The sequence below is a fragment of the Rhinatrema bivittatum genome, chromosome 14, assembly GCF_901001135.1.
Source record: "Rhinatrema bivittatum chromosome 14, aRhiBiv1.1, whole genome shotgun sequence".
NCBI classification, from domain to species: domain Eukaryota; kingdom Metazoa; phylum Chordata; class Amphibia; order Gymnophiona; family Rhinatrematidae; genus Rhinatrema; species Rhinatrema bivittatum.
In genome coordinates, this window is record NC_042628.1 from 79,049,223 (window position 1) to 79,066,242 (window position 17,020).

Genomic DNA, 17,020 nt, shown 5'->3' on the forward strand with positions numbered 1-17,020 from the left:
ACATGAAAAGACACTGACATAAGGTCTGAAAATCCTGTGGCATCCAGCACTGCAGCAGAAAGGGGGTAATGGGGGGGAGGAGATGAGTGGTTTACCAAACAGTAGCGAGCCAGAAAGAAGTCGTACAGTGCTAAGAGTTCAGAGATCCTTAGAGAGCTAATGCAATAAAGCAGTCCAGAAAATATTTCCAGAGTATTTCCTACTTTTATTCACAGGGTGCAGGAAAAAGTTTTGCTCCCCTGGCAGGGACCGCGTTTTGCCACATGGGCTGCGTCGGGAGGGACAGAAATCTGAAGTAATTGTAACGTGTCCCAAGGGCTTACAGAGCACTCCTTCACGTGTGTGCGGATCCAAGTATTCTGTAAGCCGCCCGTCTGGCATCCCCACCACCATTTCCCTTCCCCTTCCATCACCACCTTCTCTCTCTCTCTCTCCCTCCCTCCAGCCTTCTGACATCATCCTCATCACCAGCTTCACTTTCCCCTCTCTCCAACTTTCTGGCATCGTTAACACCTTCCCCCTTCCTCCGTCCCTTGGCATCGTCCCTGCCTTCACCCTGCACCGCTCTGGCATAATCACTTTCTCTTCCCTTCCCTCTCTTTCTACCCTTCTGGCATCAGCAGCACTTTCTCTCCCCTGGCACTATCACCTTCTTCCCTTCTCTCTCTCTCTCTCTCTGTATTCCCTGGAATCACCACTTTCTCCTTCCACGCACTGGCGGATTTAGAGTTTTGCCACCCCTAGGCACTGTTACTGCTGCCACCTCCCCCTCTATTATAAGGTCAGACCACAGTTTCCTGAGGCAGCTCAGGGGTAATTCTGTGGCAAAAACAAGACAAGTTTGAAGCACATTAGAAAACTTTTCCATCTTTTATATTATAAAATTGAATTATTTTTCCAGCCTTGCTTGATCTGTATCATTTTTTTTTTATTGGGGAAGTAAAAGACATCACAAGCATCAGTAGAAAGAAGAGATCTCAGAGATAGGGAGAGGAGAAGGAGAGAAGGAGGACCAGGGATAGAGAGAAAAGATGAGAGGGAGGGAGGGAGGACTGGGGATAAAGAGTGAGCCTGGAATCAGGAATCTGAGATGGGGAAGAGGAAGGAGAGGGGACTGAGGAAGGGGAGTAGGGGACGGAGGTGGGTTTCAGGACCTGGGGAGATAGGAAAGGTAGGTAGGAAGGAAAGGGGCTTCCAGAATTTGAGGGATAAGAATCCAAGGTCAAGGAAGAAAGGATGTGAATTGCACTGACAGGGGTGGGGGAAGGGGAGGTGCCCCTGCTGTGCTGGGTTGTGCTTCCCCTTGTATCCCCCTCACCTAATCTTCCATCCAATCTGACAGCCACAAACTCTGCTCCTTCCCGTTATCCTTCTCTCTCCCCCACACAGATCCTCTGCCCTCCTCACCCCACAATGACCCCCCCTCTGTAAGACGATCCCCCCCCCCCCTTTGCCCTGCCTGCTCCCCTCAGCTGCCGGGGAGGTGGTGAGTGCTAGCTCAGGAGATCCAGGGCTGCTGATGGAGGGGGAGCCCAGCTGGAGGGCAGTGAATAGCATCAGACCGCCTGCTGCCCCCTACCCACAAACCCAGGCCTGCTCGCACCCTCTGGACTCATCACCACTTTCTCTTCCCCTCCCCTCTCCCTCTGCTCCTCTGATCTTAACCTCCCCCCTCATCACCACCTTCCTTCCTTCCCTCTCCCTCCCCTGGTACAGCATCACCCTCCATGTCCCTTTAGGCAGCCCTTGTCATCATGTTCCCTCTTTCCCCCATCCTCTGGCATCGTCACCTCCCCCCCTCACTCTGTGGCGCATCCATATCCCCCCTCCTCCCCTCCCCTCCCCCAGCACATTCAGCTGCTGCTGCTTCCTGTTTCCTGTCCTGGCCTGGTCTGAGCAGCACTCACCTCCTCTGCAAAGCTAACAGCATGGGGCCCGCGTGACCAGTGAGGGGGAGAGAGAGAGGAGCAGCAGGAGCAGAGAGGCGCTGCCCTCTGACCCCCTCTGCTGCTTCCTGTTTCCTGTCCTGGCCTGGTCTGAGCAGCACTCACCTCCTCTGCAAAGCTAACAGCATGGGGCCCGCGTGACCAGTGAGGGGGAGAGAGAGAGGAGCAGCGGCAGCAGAGAGGCGCTGCCCTCTGACCCCCTCTGCTGCTTCCTGTTTCCTGTCCTGGCCTGGTCTGAGCAGCACTCACCTCCTCTGCAAAGCTAACAGCATGGGGCCCGCGTGACCAGTGAGGGGGAGAGAGAGAGGAGCAGCGGCAGCAGAGAGGCGCTGCTCTCTGACCCCCTCTGCTGGCAGGAGGGCATCCCGCAGGCAGGAAGGAAAGACCACAAACTTCTCACATGTATTTATTTATTTGCTTTGATATATCGACATTTGATCGAAATATCACATCTGTTTACATAGAACTGAACAAATAAGGCCTGTAGCTCTTCTTGCAGCACACCTGCAGGGAAACACTAGGCGAGCTAGGCCTGTGCCTAGGGCACCGAGACTTAGGGGGCGCCGCGGCAGGCAGCCAGCCCCCGACTCTCCCTGCCTCCCCCCCCAGTGTCACCCTCCCGACGCCCCCCCTAGTGGTCCAGCGGAGGGCCCGGGAGCGATCTGCCGCTCCCGGGGCCTCCGCTGCCACTAAGCAAAGTGGCGCCGGTGACCTTTAGCCCCTACCATGTGACAGGGGCTGAAGGCCACCGGCGCCATTTTGCTTAGTGGCAGCGGAGGCCCCGGGAGTGGCAGATCGCTCCCGGGCCCTCCGCTGGACCTCCAGGGGGGGCGTCGGGAGGGTGACACTGGGGGGGAGGCAGGGAGAGTCGGGGGCGCCCCTTAAGTTTTGGCGGCTGGTCTCCGGCTGCACCGATCTTCCTTTCTTCGGCCACGTGATCAGCTAGACCGGCTGTGCCGATCTTCTTTCTGTGTGTGTGTGTGTGTGTATGTGATGTGATGTATATGTAAGAAAGGAATGGAGCTTCTGTGTGTGTGTGTGATGTGATGTATATGTGAGAAAGGAATGGAGCTTCTGTGTGTGTGTGTGATGTGATGTATATGTGAGAAAGGAATGGAGCTTCTGTGTGTGTGTGTGATGTGATGTATATGTGAGAAAGGAATGGAGCTTGTGTGTGTGTATGTGATGTGATGTATATGTGAGAAAGGAATGGAGCTTCTGTGTGTGTATGTGATGTGATGTGTATGTGAGAAAGGAATGGAGCTTCTGTGTGTGTGTGTGATGTGATGTATATGTGAGAAAGGAATGGAGCTTGTGTGTGTGTATGTGATGTGATGTATATGTGAGAAAGGAATGGAGCTTCTGTGTGTGTGTGTGATGTGATGTATATGTGAGAAAGGAATGGAGCTTGTGTGTGTGTATGTGATGTGATGTATATGTGAGAAAGGAATGGAGCTTCTGTGTGTGTGTGTGATGTGATGTATATGTGAGAAAGGAATGGAGCTTGTGTGTGTGTATGTGATGTGATGTATATGTGAGAAAGGAATGGAGCTTCTGTGTGTGTGTGTGATGTGATGTATATGTGAGAAAGGAATGGAGCTTGTGTGTGTGTATGTGATGTGATGTATATGTGAGAAAGGAATGGAGCTTCTGTGTGTGTATGTGATGTGATGTATATGTGAGAAAGGAATGGAGCTTGTGTGTGTGTATGTGATGTGATGTATATGTGAGAAAGGAATGGAGCTTCTGTGTGTGTGTGTGATGTGATGTATATGTGAGAAAGGAATGGAGCTTGTGTGTGTGTGTGTGATGTGATGTATATGTGAGAAAGGAATGGAGCTTCTGTGTGTGTGTGTGATGTGATGTATATGTGAGAAAGGAATGGAGCTTGTGTGTGTGTATGTGATGTGATGTATATGTGAGAAAGGAATGGAGCTTCTGTGTGTGTGTGTGATGTGATGTATATGTGAGAAAGGAATGGAGCTTGTGTGTGTGTATGTGATGTGATGTATATGTGAGAAAGGAATGGAGCTTCTGTGTGTGTGTGTGATGTGATGTATATGTGAGAAAGGAATGGAGCTTGTGTGTGTGTATGTGATGTGATGTATATGTAAGAAAGGAATGGAGCTTGTGTGTGTGTATGTGATGTGTATGTAAGAAAGGAATGGAGCTTGTGTGTGTGTATGTGTGTGTATGTATGTGATGTGATGTGATGTATATGTGAGAAAGGAATGGAGCTTCTGTGTGTGTGTGTGTGTGTGTGTATGTGATGTGATGTGATGTATATGTGAGAAAGGAATGGAGCTTCTGTGTGTGTGTGTGTGTGTGTGTATGTGATGTGATGTGATGTATATGTGAGAAAGGAATGGAGCTTCTGTGTGTGTGTGTGTGTGTGTGTGTGTGTGTGTATGTGATGTGTATGTAAGAAAGGAATGGAGCTTGTGTGTGTGTATGTGATGTGTATGTGAGAAAGGAATCTGCCAGTTTAAAAAAATGAAGTGTGATAATACATATACCTCAACTTTTGTGCTGATTTTGTTGAAAAGTTGGATGAAAGATGAAATTACTGAATTTTAAGAATCCCTCTGCTGGAAAATAAAATTTAACAAAGTGGGTAGAGACAAATACTAAAGTAAAAAAAAAAAAAAATTAAAGTATTTAAAATGTTCATCTCAGCAAAATCACAAATTTAAGATAGTGATGCCAGGTGGGTTTTTTTTTTGAAGCATAATTTAAGCATGAAGACTAGAATAGTTCCAATCTGAAACAGTTTTGCTTTTTTTTTTTGTAAGCCTTTAGAAAATGTATATTTTTAAATGACTAAGACTGGAGTCTTCCCATTTAAAAAGGAAGCTGACTAAGGATGTCTTTCTGTTCCATATCTCCCACATGAATAATCATACGACTGATAGTTTGAAGAAACACACTTGCTTTATTGCCTGAAAGCATAAAACAAGAGAAAGTGTAGGTAGCTGTCCCTTGAAAGGACAGAACCTGAAAGAAGGGTGTCATTTCGCCTTCTGATAGGAATGTGGTTTTCTTATTTAATGGTTAGGAGCATAACTTTCACTTTTAGTAAAAGTGAAAAATGCTGTAAGTCTGAAAGCAAGGTGCTTCTGTGAGTGTAATGTGTATGTGAGACAGGGAGGGTGCTTCTGTATGTGTGTGGTGTATATGTGAGTCAGGGAGGGTGCTTGTGTGTGTCAGTGTGTGTGTGCGAGAGAGATGGAGCATGTTTTTGGCTGGCTTGTGGCTGTGAGAGAGGGCATGTGTGTGATTGAGCCTGTTTGTAAGTGAGATAGAACATGTGTGATTGAGAGCTTGTGTGTTAGTAAGAGAGAGCGAGAGCATTGTGTGATTGAGAGAGATTGGCCAGAGAGGTGACTGGTATGTGTGTGTGCGTGTGTGAGAGAGAGAGAGACTGGTTGGGGAGATGAGTGATGTGTGAGAGACAGAAACTGGTCCTGAGGGTGTGACTTGTGTGTGTGAGAGAGAGAGAGAGAGACAAGAGACTGGTTGTGGTCCCTAAGGAAGAGGACTGTGAGGACAGCTTCAGCAGCTACTGCTGCTTCTGGTATGGCCTGCAAGGGAAAGGAGTAGGAGAACTGCTGGAGAGGGTAAGTAAAGGTGGCTTTTTAAGTTCATTTTTCTTGATTGATTACCATTTTAATTATTGGGTAGTATGTGATGTGTCTGCTGTTTGAAATATTTTATTGGTGTTTGGTAAAGCTTTCAAAATTTGCATTAAACTTTAATTATTGGATATTCTATTTATCAGCTGTTTTGTAATTATCTTATTTGTATGGTTTTATAATTATGATTAATGATTTATATATCTTTATATTATTGATTTGTTTCTCAAGGAATGGTGAAATTTTTGTTTTTCCATTGTTACACTGTATAGAGTCTGACGTGATGCGTTTTACAGTTCACTTTTTGTCTGCACATTTATGTTTATACTTTATGTGGCTTTATTCTGTATTTGATGAGAGGTCTGCCTCTGCTCTGTATGTGTGACCATGATGAGAGATTCTGCTTGCATATAGTGTCTGTATAGGGATCATTAGCAATCGGGTCTGTTTTGTTTCCTCATTAGGTGGTGTATTGGTATTCTAGGACCCAGTGTAATATTTACCCTTGCTTATTCACAGGTAGGGATATTGTTGTTTGAGTCCTTGGTGTTATTACTATTATGTTACGATGGGATTGCAGTATAGATTTTGAGTGTCTTTTTTGCGGGGTTTTGTGTTAGTTCACAATGTGCCTGGCAGTGGAAGGTGTTTGTGCTGCTGTCACTGTGAGGTGACACCAGAATTTGAAAATATCTTTTAGTATGATGAGCTGTAAGGGAAACATCCAAGCTCCATTGTTTGGGGGAATTTCAGTGGATGCACAGAGTTACAGAACTGGAGGTGCAGGATTTATATTCACATTCTGTCCCTTCCTATAAATTCCAGACTCACTCTCATAGCCACATAGAATTAGTTGAATGAGGCTATCAAATAATTTTATAGTGTGAAACTGGCCTGCTTTTTAAAATTACCCAGAAGAGCCTTTGGACTTTTTTATTAACACTTTTTTTTAATAACCAATTTGAAAGCAGGATCCATGCTATAGAGGTGGGTGTGATGAAGAAATGTCATTTTGGCTCCCCCCCCAAAAAAAATTCTTCTGTCTAGAGACGCCACTGATTTTCTGTGATCTTGAGCATTAGTACAAGAAGGATTACGGGGGGGATGCTGGAGAAGCAAACAAATGCATTGGCCACGGGCACCGGAGACCCTTGGTGCGCCACTGGGTGCGAGCCATATGGGGCCGCAAGCGGTGGCAAAGAGGAGTGGAGATTTGGCGGGCCGCAAGCAGTGCCCAACCTGCTCGCGACCCAGAAAACCACACAGTCAGCGGGCGTGATCGAGAATGAGGTAGGAATCGGGGCCTAGACCGGGGGGTGGCGGCGCAATGGGGGGGCGCAAGGGAGAAGGCTCGCCTAGGGCGCCAAATCCCCTTGCACTGGCCCTGCCTGCAGGTCAGCCGTGGCACACCAGGTGGGAAACACTGCTGTGCACCACTACTTATCCATGTCTGTGCCGCCCTTACGAGAGGGATGTAGCATCAATAGTGCAAGGTGGTGACCCCAGCACCACTGCTTATCCATGTCTGTGCCGCCCTTACGAGAGGGATGTAGCATCAATAGTGCACGGTGGTGAGCCCAGCACCACTGCTTATCCATGTCTGTGCCGCCCTTACGAGAGGGATGTAGCATCAATAGTGCAAGGTGGTGACCCCAGCACCACTGCTTATCCATGTCTGTGCCGGCCTTACGAGAGGGATGTAGCATCAATAGTGCAAGGCGGTGAGCCCAGCACCACTGCTTATCCATGTCTGTGCCGGCCTTACGAGAGGGATGTAGCATCAATAGTGCAAGGCGGTGAGCCCAGCACCATTGCTTATCCATGTCTGTGCCGCCCTTACGAGAGGGATGTAGCATCAATAGTGCAAGGCGGTGACCCCAGCACCACTGGTTATCCATGTCTGTGCCGCCCTTACGAGAGGGATGTAGCATCAATAGTGCAAGGTGGTGACCCCAGCACCACTGCTTATCCATGTCTGTGCTGCCCTTACAAGAGGGATGTAGCATCAATAGTGCACGGTGGTGAGCCCAGCACCACTGCTTATCCATGTCTGTGCCGCCCTTACGAGAGGGATGTAGCATCAATAGTGCAAGGTGGTGACCCCAGCACCACTGCTTATCCATGTCTGTGCCGGCCTTACGAGAGGGATGTAGCATCAATAGTGCAAGGCGGTGAGCCCAGCACCACTGCTTATCCATGTCTGTGCCGGCCTTACGAGAGGGATGTAGCATCAATAGTGCAAGGTGGTGACCCCAGCACCACTGCTTATCCATGTCTGTGCCGGCCTTACGAGAGGGATGTAGCATCAATAGTGCAAGGCGGTGACCCTAGCACCACTGGTTATCCATGTCTGTGCCGCCCTTATGAGAGGGATGTAGCATCAATAGTGCAAGGTGGTGACCCCAGCACCACTGCTTATCCATGTCTGTGCCGGCCTTACGAGAGGGATGTAGCATCAATAGTGCAAGGCGGTGAGCCCAGCACCACTGCTTATCCATGTCTGTGCCGGCCTTACGAGAGGGATGTAGCATCAATAGTGCAAGGCGGTGAGCCCAGCACCATTGCTTATCCATGTCTGTGCCGGCCTTACGAGAGGGATGTAGCATCAATAGTGCAAGGTGGTGACCCCAGCACCACTGCTTATCCATGTCTGTGCCGCCCTTACGAGAGGGATGTAGCATCAATAGTGCAAGGTGGTGACCCCAGCACCACTGCTTATCCATGTCTGTGCTGCCCTTACAAGAGGGATGTAGCATCAATAGTGCACGGTGGTGAGCCCAGCACCACTGCTTATCCATGTCTGTGCCGCCCTTACGAGAGGGATGTAGCATCAATAGTGCAAGGTGGTGACCCCAGCACCACTGCTTATCCATGTCTGTGCCGGCCTTACGAGAGGGATGTAGCATCAATAGTGCAAGGCGGTGAGCCCAGCACCACTGCTTATCCATGTCTGTGCCGGCCTTACGAGAGGGATGTAGCATCAATAGTGCAAAGCGGTGAGCCCAGCACCATTGCTTATCCATGTCTGTGCCGCCCTTATGAGAGGGATGTAGCATCAATAGTGCAAGGTGGTGACCCCAGCACCACTGCTTATCCATGTCTGTGCCGGCCTTACGAGAGGGATGTAGCATCAATAGTGCAAGGCGGTGAGCCCAGCACCACTGCTTATCCATGTCTGTGCCGGCCTTACGAGAGGGATGTAGCATCAATAGTGCAAGGCGGTGAGCCCAGCACCATTGCTTATCCATGTCTGTGCCGGCCTTACGAGAGGGATGTAGCATCAATAGTGCAAGGTGGTGACCCCAGCACCACTGCTTATCCATGTCTGTGCCACCCTTACGAGAGGGATATAGCATCAATAGTGCAAGGCGGTGATCCCAGCACCACTGCTTATCCATGTCTGTGCCGGCCTTACGAGAGGGATGTAGCATCAATAGTGCAAGGCGGTGAGCCCAGCACCACTGCTTATCCATATCTGTGCCGGCCTTACGAGAGGGATGTATCATCAATAGTGCAAGGCGGTGAGCCCAGCACCATTGCTTATCCATGTCTGTGCCGGCCTTACGAGAGGGATGTAGCATCAATAGTGCAAGGCGGTGACCCCAGCACCACTGCTTATCCATGTCTGTGCGGGCCTTGCATGCATGTTCAAACATTCATGGGCTGGTGCTTTCTGAATGCTTATCTTGTGCATTGTGAGATCAGCTGATGAGATTTGCCAGCCCATGACTTTTGAACATGCTTACAGGGCTAAAACAGAGCAGGAAAGGAGTGGTATTGGATTGGGGGGTTTGCCTCTGAGCAAGTAGTTTGCCCAAGTATGCGAGGGAAATGTGTGTTTTCGTAGGTGCAGCAGTGAGAGGGAAGAGGAGGAAGGGGAATGCAAGAAGCAGATTCTGGGGATGGGTTAAAGAGAGTGGATACTAGGGATTCTGGGGCTCAGAGGCAGCAGAGAGGATACAGTAACAGCATCCACATAGGAGAGTAAAAATGACGGGCAGGTGGTTCTTTATAAACTAACCAATTTATTGAGCTTTCTAAGACCAGAGTCCACTTCCTCAGATGCATGAAGTAATGCAGGAGATGAGTAAATATACATAAAGGTGGGTGGCAGGGAAGGGATAGGGAATAAAGAGAAACAATGTCAGGAATCAGATGGCACCTTGTAGTCTAACCAATTTACTGAAGCAGTGCAGGTTTTGGTGAGAAAGGTAACGGTGTTGGAGCCACTTGGCAATATGTATTTATTTATTTATTTATAAATTTATATACCGATGTTCCTGTATAGGATACATACCAAATTAGACTACTGTAACGCACTTTTCCTTAGGCTCCCTTACTCCACGATAAAGCCATCGCAGATGCTGCAAAATGCCACAGCACGATATTCTCAAATACCCGCAAGGGTGACCACATCACTCCCACCCTCAAAGAGCTACACTGGCTCCCTATCCTCTCCCGCATCCACTACAAAACTCTGACCCATGTACATAAATCCCTCCATGTCTACAACTCCAACTGGCTTGACCTGCCTTTTAACCCATACCAGTCCTCTAGACCCATCAGAACAGCCAAGAAAGGCACTTTAACTGTACCTCCGCTTAACACAGCTCACCTCTCATCCACACGAGACCGAGCTTTCTCAATTGCCGGTCCGTCCCTATGGAATGCCCTTCCGCCCATCCTGCGCCTCGAATTTAAAAAGAAATTAAAAAACTGGTTATTCAAACGTGCCTACCCAGAATAGTAGCTTGACTCCCTGCGCCTCCAGGTTACGCCTCTCCAAGATTCCTTATCCCAAGTTACCACAGAGTTCTCTCTTATTGTTTTCTCCTTTCTTTCTATGCCGCTCTTAAGTTTTCCCCCTCCCCAGTTATGCTCCCTTGTTATCATGTACTTTCAGTCCTGCTGATCAATTGTGAACCGGTATGATGTCCCCACTAATATCGGTATATAAAAGCTGTAAAATAAAATAAATAAATAAATATCGCACCGGTTTACATGGAACTGAACTGTTGCCGAATGGCCGTACATGGAACAAGAGACTAAAAACAAACCAGAAGAACAATTGTATAATGGAGTACAAATAATAGTAATAAGAGAAACGGTCAAAGAAATAACAGCATAAAATACTAGAGATGTGAATCGTGTCCTCGATCGTCTTAACGATCGATTTCGGCTGGGAGGGGGAGGGAATCGTATTGTTGCCGTTTGGGGGGGTAAAATATCGTGAAAAATCGTGAAAAATCATGAAAAATCGAAAAAACGTAAAATCGCAAAACCGGCACATTAAAACCCCCTAAAACCCACCCCCGACCCTTTAAATTAAATCCCCCACCCTCCCGAACCCCCCCCCCTCCCAAATGACTTAAATAACCTGCGGGTCCAGCGGCGGTCCGGAACGGGCTCCTGCTACTGAATCTTGTTGTCTTCAGCCGGCGCCATTTTCCAAAATGGCGCCGAAAAATGGCGGCGGCCATAGACGAACACGATTGGACGGCAGGAGGTCCTTCCGGACCCCCGCTGGACTTTTGGCAAGTCTTGTGGGGGTCAGGAGCCCCCCCCCCAAGCTGGCCAAAAGTTCCTGGAGGTCCAGCGGGGGTCAGGGAGCGATTTCCCGCCGCGAATCGTTTTCATACGGAAAATGGCGCCGGCAGGAGATCGACTGCAGGAGGTCGTTCAGTGAGGGTTCCGGCGCCTCGCTGAACGACCTCCTGCAGTCGATCTCCTGCCGGCGCCATTTTCCGTACGAAAACGATTCGCGGCGGGAAATCGCTCCCTGACCCCCGCTGGACCTCCAGGAACTTTTGGCCAGCTTGAGGGGGGCCTCCTGACCCCCACAAGACTTGCCAAAAGTCCAGCGGGGGTCCGGAAGGACCTCCTACCGTCCAATCGTGTTCGTCTATGGCCGCCGCCATTTTTCGGCGCCATTTTGGAAAATGGCGCCGGCTGAAGACAACAAGATTCAGTAGCAGAAGCCCGTTCCGGACCGCTGCCGTTCCGGACCGCCGCTGGACCCGCAGGTTATTTAAGTCATTTGGGGGGGGGGTTCGGGAGGGTGGGGGATTTAATTTAAAGGGTCGGGGTGGGTTTTAGGGGGTTTTAGTGTGCCGGCTCACGATTCTAACGATTTATAACGATAAATCGTTAGAATCTCTATTGTATTGTGTTCCATAACGGTTTAAGACGATATTAAAATTATCGGACGATAATTTTAATCGTCCTAAAACGATTCACATCCCTATAAAATACCATAAGCCCGTATCGTGAGGGACATGTTAGGGGGAGTTATATAATGGTGCATTCAGAAAGTCAGAGCATTAACTAAGTCAGACCATTAGTAAGTCAGGAAGGGATTACAAATTTGTTCATAACATGATCAAATTTGAGCTAATGACTGGAAGGGGGACAATATGTAAATCTATAGCTCTAACTCTAAATTTTCAAAAGGGAAACTTTGATAAAATGAGGAAAGTAGAAAAACCTGACAGGTACAGCTGCAAAGCTTAAAAGTGTGCAAGAGGTGTGAACATTGTTAAAAATACAATCCTAGATGTGCAGTCCAAATGTATTCCACGCATTAAGCAAAGTGGAAGGAAGACAAAACGATTACCAGCATGGTAAAAAGGTGAGGTAAAAGAGGCTATTTTAGCCAAAAAAGACATCCTTCAAAAATTGGAAGAAGATTTCATTTCTATGCCACAGAGGGTCTTCAGTACATGCAGGAACAGGAGCCGTAGGCGAGCACTGGTTCTCACAAACAGTCTGTAATAAGAACGCACAATTGTTGTATATGAAATAGCTTCTTAGAGTAGAAGAGAGTCTGTATAAGATTCTTGTAATCTTGCCAATGTAACTCTTGATCTCTGTACCTGCGATAACGTCTTGGACGGAAGGGAGTCTTCAGAGCAATAGGAATGTAGGCCCTCGTGGAGCGAGTACCAATTCCTATGTAATAGAACTCACTGTGTTCACGTTCGCGATTGCTTCCAGGAAACGAGGAGTCTTCTGAGTATTCTAGCAATCTGAAAGAAAGAAGAGTGAGCAGAGCCCCCGTGGAGTGGGTACTCCTGTTAAGTTTGAATAGGCCGAGCAGTGGGGACAGGTTCCCCGGCTGACTCGGATCGTTGTTGCAAGTATCGTGGACTGCAGAAGCAAGTCCCATTGGCATTCCTTGCTAACTCAGAGGTTAGCAAACAAAAACCTTCTAAAGTGCAAAGAGATGACGTCACTACGGGGGGACGCCACCGAGGTTCGTGCCCGAGCTCGCGCGCGCCCTTACGTCATCGGGAACATGGCAGATCCGGAGCATCAGGCCAGCCCGGGGGAACCAGGACTATGAGGCGGAGAGAAGCTGCGGCCACAACTGTCCGTCAGAGCCGAAGGGATTCGCTTCCCAGGCAGAGAGAGTCGAGAGAGGGGTGAGAAGAGGCACGAACACAACAACATTGCAGTTTAACTGTGTCTAGTGCAGTCCTTATTTGTAACCCATGATAAAAGCCTGTGAGCCCTGCCTTTAAGGGGAGTTTTGCCTTTAAGAGAAACTCCCTCCCCCCTGCTTCTCTCATTGGGAAGGGTCTGCATGCCCTCTCAATCTAACTTGAGTCTTCTTAAGTGTCTTATTGGCTCAAAGAACTGCCCTTCATGCCCCCCGTGTCACATGGATCCTAGGCTCGCTACCATTGGATCTCGCCCTCTAGCCCCAGCTTGTTGGGATGTTTCCTCTAATCACTCTCCCAGACTGTTACAGTCTCAAGCATGCTGCCTAAAAGCTAGAAGTACCTGCAGCCTCTGTAATACAATTCGCTTTTTTACATTTCTTCTCATCACTTGAATCGTAAAGTCTAATCAGCTTCAGAACCCCTTGCCTTCTCACCCTGAATCCCAAGAAACTCCATCTCCCTTCTCCTGCCTACCTCCAGCTACAAAGATCTCTGCCTGGGGCATATATACGTTTGGAAGCAACAATTATAAGCAATGGAAAATTATCTGTACAATAAATAATTTCAAACTTAAAAGATCTTTGCCTGAATACTGATTAAGAAGAAAAGTTTGCTGTGTGGAAGAGGGAAATCCGTGTATTTCTTATTGAGCCAGCACACCCATAATCTTCATTGTCTCATTCATTGTGACTTACACAGTGGCAGAAAGATTTTTTTAAGTACTTTCAAGTTCAAAAACTCCTAAACTAGGAAAAAAGGTTCTCAAAACACGATGAAAGGGATCACTGTCCATCTGAAGGTCAAGTAGTGACCTGTGCCTTCTCTTAGAGGTAAACCAGTTCTGATGATGCTTGTTTAGGAAAAGCAATGGTACAATGTATCCGAGCAGGTCCCATGGATCTTTTTCCCAGCCTCCATAGACACAGCTGATGAACTGCATGGACTGATTGGCTGCTTTTGCTGTAGTCACAACGAGGTAAAGTCCTGTTGAAGCATGAGAGATAGGTGGGACACTTATGTTTATAGTCTCCACAGTATGAAGGATGTGCCCTGGGGAGAGCCACAACCTTATTAACCTTGTATAGATGAACAGTCATGTTTAGTTCATGGTCAAAGCATTCATGCACAAAGCTCCACCATGCAGACAAACGATATTTCACCACGCAGTAATAACCCTTCTTATAGCCTTTATTTCTTATGCACATAAGGAAGTCAGCTCCTACGTCTGAGAGACTGATTTAATCAGGTATCCAAATAACTTTACTTAAATACACTTTTGCCCAGATTAGTACAACCCTCCTTTGATTAAAGATCACAAGGTGAAAAATATTTGCTGACATTAACATTCCTAAGAGTAAGTGTCCTGAGAAAACTAACTAACCTTGAAGACATGCATTTTTTATAATTCTTCTTTATGTTGCCTAAAACTACAAAGAGATAATTCGTCTTTCTGTTATCTAAGTGTGAGACAGTTTCAAGACCTAGCAGTGCCTCCTGGAACCCTTCTGATAAATTTCCACTAAACAAATGCCCCTAATAAATTTTATTATCACATTAGCAAAGGATATCAGAACAGAAACCTAGAATATTAAAATCTTACACTAAGGGCAATGCAGACATTGAAACTTAGATAATGATAAAGCAGTTAGTATGAGTGCCTCACTTCTATTATGTGGTATTGTACAGAGATCCTATACACTAATGCCCTACCTTGCATGCCTAGTACCTTACAAGACCACTAAATCAATCACCAATTAATACAATAATGATTAATTTGAAATCACAAAAAGTATTAACACTATTTTTCTAGAAAGAACAAATTATGCTATCAACTCTTCAATTTCTCCAAATCAAGCAGCACACCTAGAGCCCTCTTAATCTATCTGCACTCCAGCATCAAATTAGCAAAGTAAATAAATATATAAATAAACACTTAATTGGCAGATTCAAAATACACTTTTGCCAATTACCATATACATCTTTTAAAAAATGAAGCAGGATTGGTGGATTCAAAGCATGTGTATCCCAAAATGCCAAGTCCATTTCCAAAATGTAGATAGATTGGCAAAATTCAAAATATGATGTTTACTAGAACTTGTTGCTATTACTTGCTAATACTTGTTACCAGGCAGGTATCATCTTCTCTCCCCCTCCCTCACACAAAAACAAACCACCGTAAAACCTTGACAACACAAACAACTAATGAAAGACCTAGCCAATGGAAATAGAGAAGCATAGTGTTTTGTTTGTGGCATTGTGGACACTTATTCGCAATGGAAATGACTCCGCCCATGGGGAGGGGCCCCATGGAGAACCACTGCGATAGGCTGAACTCATAGCAGACACAGTATGGATAGAGGCTTTATTGTACTGCTGTAGATAGACGTTGAAAGCAGGAAGATAAGGCACTGATCCATGAAGTGCCAGTACATTCAACAGGCTCAGAAGTATAGTCTCACCCAGATGTTCACGATAGGCGGGAGCCCGCAGTGCGGGTAACACCGTGGCTGGTGGGTGGAGTTGGAGCACCGGATCATTGAGGTACTCACAGGAATGAAGGAGTCTTCCTGATGGTGGAATGGTGGGACTGAAGGTCCGTGGTGCAGGATATAATGGGTGGTAGGCCCTTGAGGAGTGAGTGCCCGATAGTCTGATATCCTGAAATGTAGAAAGAGAGAAAGACCCCCAAGGAGCGGTTGTCTTAGTTAGAGAGGACCCCGAAGGGTAGTTGGAAGCGAGAGACCCCCGAGGAGCGGATGTCTAGAGCTTCTACAGGAGCGAGGCCCTTGGAGTGATAGCAGCATCTAAGCATGCAGCTTAGAGTGGTCAGAGTAGCTAAACCGAAGTCCTTGCTAACTCAAGGTGGTAGCGGAAGCGGAGGCTTGTTATACCCAGAGGTACTGACGTCATGCGGTGGGGCTGCACCCGAGGTTCCCACCATGATGTGTATTTGAGCGTAAGAGAGGTACATGCTCGCACTCTAGGAGGCCACGGGAGTGAGCATGGCGGACTGGGATGCCCAGGCTAGTTTGGAAACACCGAGACACTTGGCACCGGAGGCAGCCATCTTGCCCAAGGAGAGTGAAAGAGGAGAAAAAGAGGTAAGGCAGAGTGGTCGCAGCTGTCTCCGACCGATGGACTCAACACAGAGCTATAGCTAATGAACTGCTCCCTCATTTGACACTTGTAAACCTATTTGTAATATTCAGTGTACATTGCGCACTATTTCCAGTTGGTGCACACAATTTTTGAAAAATGCATACTAAATGGTAATAGTGTGTACTAAATAGACATAGTGCACACTATTTCACATAACCTAAATGAAATGCAATAGACAATGTCATCAACACTGCCTATTTGATTAAAAGTGAAAGTAAATCCCTAGAAGAGGTGTCATATTGATATGTTGATAGGAGCTCCAGTCACTTAAAGCCCCCTGCTGCAAAAACTTGTCTTGATGTTTTGGAAGAGTGACAAACTGCCTAGTTTTCAAATTTGGAAGGACATGATGTTATGACATGCATCTTTAGAATTATTAAGAAAGAAAGAATTTCGTAATCAAAAAAATGTTTCTCTGCAATATTTTTATTTATTTTCATTTGTGGGAACTTGTTCATAGAACCAGGTGATTGAATTGCTTTTTTACGGGTGCTTATTTCTTATGCTTCCTACCAAGCTCTAATTCTTTCGCTAACGACATTCATGTTTGTCTGTTTGGTTGCGTGTTTAGTGTGCATGTGGTATGTTTGTGGAGAATATAATGAAAATGTGAGTATCATGGCTAATACTGGTTTTTTTTGTTTTTTTGCTGTCACGTTTAAGCCATTTTTCTTACTTCAATAAATACACTGAAGCTGTCTGTTGCAGCAAGTTTGACTAATTCACTTCTATGTCCCAAAAGCTGAAGATGTTGATGAAATGAAAAAATATCTTTCTTACTCCACAGAGATGAAGGCCTGGATGATTACCTACTTCCATCTGCAAATCCCTTTATCAACCT